Source organism: Phaethon aethereus (assembly GCF_964289735.1).
Source record: "Phaethon aethereus genome assembly, chromosome: 8".
Taxonomy (NCBI): domain Eukaryota; kingdom Metazoa; phylum Chordata; class Aves; order Phaethontiformes; family Phaethontidae; genus Phaethon; species Phaethon aethereus.
This window is the reverse complement of record NC_138584.1, coordinates 19,515,140-19,519,407: the sequence shown is the minus strand read 5'-3', so window position 1 is coordinate 19,519,407 and position 4,268 is coordinate 19,515,140.

Here is a 4,268-nt window from a genome sequence, read left to right as displayed (position 1 = left end):
GGTGAGACTTTTATGGAAGAAAGCTCAGGAACACGTGGCTATGTTCTGCTGAATTCTCAAGTTTTTTATCAGTTTATGTAAACACTTCCCTTTTTGCAATCATACTTTCTCTTCAGATGGAATAACGGAAATCAAGTCATACCTTGTCATCCCCACTGATTTGCTCATATAAACCCTTTGCTAGATTGTTCAAGTTTCTACGTATCCTCGTAAAACAATTTTACTAAGCCGTTGACAATAAATTTACAATAAACACATTTCTTAATTGCCTAGATAGTGTCACAGCTGGCTACTGGTATTTGGTGCTGCCACAGATTAGGTTGATTTTGCCCAGGTTATGTTGACCTGGCATCTGACCCAAACTGTTACCTAACTGATAGTGGCCCAATTAACAAAGTAGAGTCAGTGTCACACATGTTAAGGGTGTTCTTTCTCCCCCATCAGCCCTCAGGTTTACAGCCACCCCTGTAGACAGGAGATGAGGACAGCTAAACCCTTGGCTATTCGTATATTCATATGTGCACAAAAGCACATTTAAAAGCCTACTGAAAACCCATATACATGGAATATATATATTTATTTAATTAAATCTGAGGCTCAGTGTGTCCTTTCAGCTCCGGTCACACTGACCAGGAATATTTTTTAAATGAACAAAGATTTCATAAGCAATCTGTAAATATTTTATCTTCCAAGGTAAATGACAGCTAAATGTGAACAATTAAAACCCACAGAGACTCTTCGCAGTGAAGTAGGGGGAACGGGAGTGCAGGTCAGCTAGAACTTTTGCATTTCCTAAGGAGCCAAATACAAAATGCAGCCAAGTACCTGAACTGATGCAGGCTCGCAGCCAGCTTCATCACCCATTTACACTGACAGCCCAGGAACGCAGTCACACAGATGTTCGGCGGGGGCATGGAGGCAAGCGGGGACGCACAAAACACGCTTGCCCCTTTTTGAGCATGGTAGTAGAGTGATAATTACAAAAAGGGAGGAATGAGTTCTGGTCAAGCCCCCTAAAAAGTTACACAGTCTCCCAAAGTGAGCTGGGTGGCAGCTGGATCAACAAAAAAAGGCAAGAAAAATGCACAGGAGGGTATTTCCAGAGGGGTAACTTCAGGCAACGCAATAAACCATGGGCTTTAAGTCACACAAAAAATGTGAATCTGATTCTAATTCAACATCTACGACATACCGGTTCTTCAGTCACTTTATTTCTATTCCCACAATACCTATGGTTATAAGATTAACCACAGGAGTGTGATTTGTGGCAAACACTATTTTAACAACCACAGATGAACATTTATTTTCTATTCCAGCAGTTTCTACACTAGCAACTGTTCTTCCTGGGTTGTCAGTCCCACAAGTCTTGACTTTTTCAAACAGATTTCATCCGGGCTGCAAATCCACTTGGGGTTGTGCAACCTCTGTTTTGGGAACTGCCATCCAGCTCACTGCAGACTACATTTTGAGGGGGGACATCAGCAAGAAGTGTCTCCTTTTCATGATTATCGATTTATTATTATGTTCAAAGGAACAAGCATGTTTTGTGCCTTTTTTGACAAAACAAAAAGTTGTTCCAACTTTTCACTGTGATGCTGGCAAGCTCTTCCATACAATTGTAATTGTTTTAAAGAAATGTTCAACAATGAAAAAATTAAACTTACCTGTTTTGCATTCCAGCTAGTTGTAGGTCTTGTACAACTCAAAACTTGAATAAAGGAACATGAGTACTGTGTCAGTGTGAAAACTACAGCACAATGTATACGATGGGATTTTTTAAATTATTGTTATTTTTTTAATTACAGTGCAACTTTGCTGGGCATAGTGAACATTAGAGGTCAGACGTCTTGTCTGAAAACACTAAATAAATCATCTGATAATTTGAACATTTCTTTTGGGATCAGTTTCTGGATCCATCTATATCAACATTTCATATCTTGTCATCTACCTTCTTGCAAATTAGATGGGGGGTGTGGAGGGGAGGAAAGTAAAAGCAAGGTGTCTTACGTGTCTCCACACACAAAAGCCTTGTGGCAACTCCAAATTAAAAAAAATCAGCACAGGTATTAGCTAAACTAATTCAATGTACACAGCATTTCCTTTACCCTGTAAATATGTCTTTTTTTCCTTTCAAGAATAACTTGTTTAAATTGATACTATCTTGGGGATTTATTAGTTATCTTGGCCCAGTTGAAGTGTACATAGAATAATCGCTGAGAAAAAGCTAGGATATGACCTGTTTTTTTCACACACGGGAATATTTTTGTCCTGCTACAACTAAATAGAAATAGAGCAAGTCTGCAGAAGCTGGTGGAAGCAGTTCTTGTAGGGAGAAAGTTTTCTTACATAAAGTCTTAATTTATTAATTTTTTGCTATACAGCCTGTTTTGCAAAAGCTGTATTGTAACATCCTCTACCGCTGGGGATGAAATGGAAAAAAAATTAACAGCTGTAATGTAACCATAGAAAGTAAATTCTCATACCTAATCAGACATATTTATGGTAAAAGCACTCTCTCATCATGTAGACTGAAAAAAGCAGCAATGCATATTATATTCAAGTATTTTGTGAAATAAAACACCATAGTTTAAGAGAACCACTCATCTTTTCAGTATCATGCACAGGTAGCCAACAATAACCATATGCTAATCAGTCACTGGTAGTCAGTACTTCTTGTTCCTTCTGAAGGAGGGCCACTTGCTCTATCTCACATACACACCTGTGTAGTGACACACCTGTATTACATTCCTGCAAGGAGTCTCACCCTTTGCTCTTCAGTCTCCAAGTAAGAAAGATCCTGAAGTTGTTTCCAACACAGTGAATTATTACAGTGCCACTATGCTACCAACCAGACCATCTGCAGTATTCATACCATTATTGACAGTAGCTTCAGATTTAAAAGCTTGCTCTCTATGCAGCAATCAGGAATCCAAAAACTCTAGGCATTTTTTCTTTATTTACAGGGACAGGACTGAATCTATACCCCCGACTTCCAGACCAGGTCTAAGAAGTCAGCTCAGGACTCAACTGCATACACACTTCTAGCACAGTCAGTCCTTCCATGGAGGCATTCAAATGAGTTTCTACTTCTGTAAGATGGGTTACAGGACGTTAAAGCAAAAAAATTAGTACAAATGTTTATTAATTGCTAATCATTCAACAGGCACAAACAAAAGATTAAATAGGTAAATACTTTTGTTTTTCAAAGGCATTACTATCCTAAAAATTACTGTCATTGAAGAAAAACTGTCTAGTAAAAAAGTCCATCTAAACTGAATGCATTTAAATGTCCCAATCGAGCACCAGCAAGCACACCTCAATTACTCCAGAAGAGCAGCAGCCCCTAGTGGTATATTGATCCTGCCTCAGCTATGGACTTACAGGCCTGGGATAACTTACTAGCTTGAAAACAAGAATCCTACAGGTAAAGTACTGCTCTCCCACTTCATTGACAATGTATTAAATTTTTCACTTTGCATCTCTAAATATGTTTCTTGAATATGCATACTTACTCTTCCCTAACCAAAATTCAGGCAAGAGCTGTCCAGCACATTGTGGGGAAGGTGTAAGCCCAAGAGTAACCATACACTGCTAAACCCTTTCAGCAGATGACATGACTATGATCACCCGTTTATTGAGGGGGAGTTGGAAAAAGAAATATGATATTATTTGTATTGTCTTTCCAACCTGACTACCTATGGAACAAAAAGCTGACCAAGAATTTAATTATCTACATTTCTGCTTCCTTTAAAGGGTACTATGTGAAGACATTCTATAAGTATCCTCTGCAGTTTGCATTGGCTACTACTTCATCTCAAGCTGTAACTCAATGTATTGAACTAATCAGTAGAAGCTGCAGTTTTCTGTCCTAGCTTCTTGAAGAACTCCAGTTTCTTCTCTTTCCTGTCTTACTCTATTGCTATTTTTCCAGGTAGTCCAATCACTCCATTGCATCCAGTTCTGAAGATAGCCGGCAGAGCAGCAATGCATGTTCAGTGAACGATTCTAGGCTTCAGACTTAATTTCCTTCCTATGACCCTGAGAAAGGCAGAAGTTTCTTAGACATCTTCCAAAAGGTCAGTTACACCAGGACCAGAGCTACACACATGTTCAGACACATGAAAACCCAATGAGAGGAGATGGATTTGTAATGGGCAAGGGAAAGTGCATGCTCTGAGTCATGTGAAGGAGACTTTGAAACATCTTACCTCTACTTGGCTATTTTTACTACATTATAAAACAAAACAGATTTCTAAAAGGATACACCA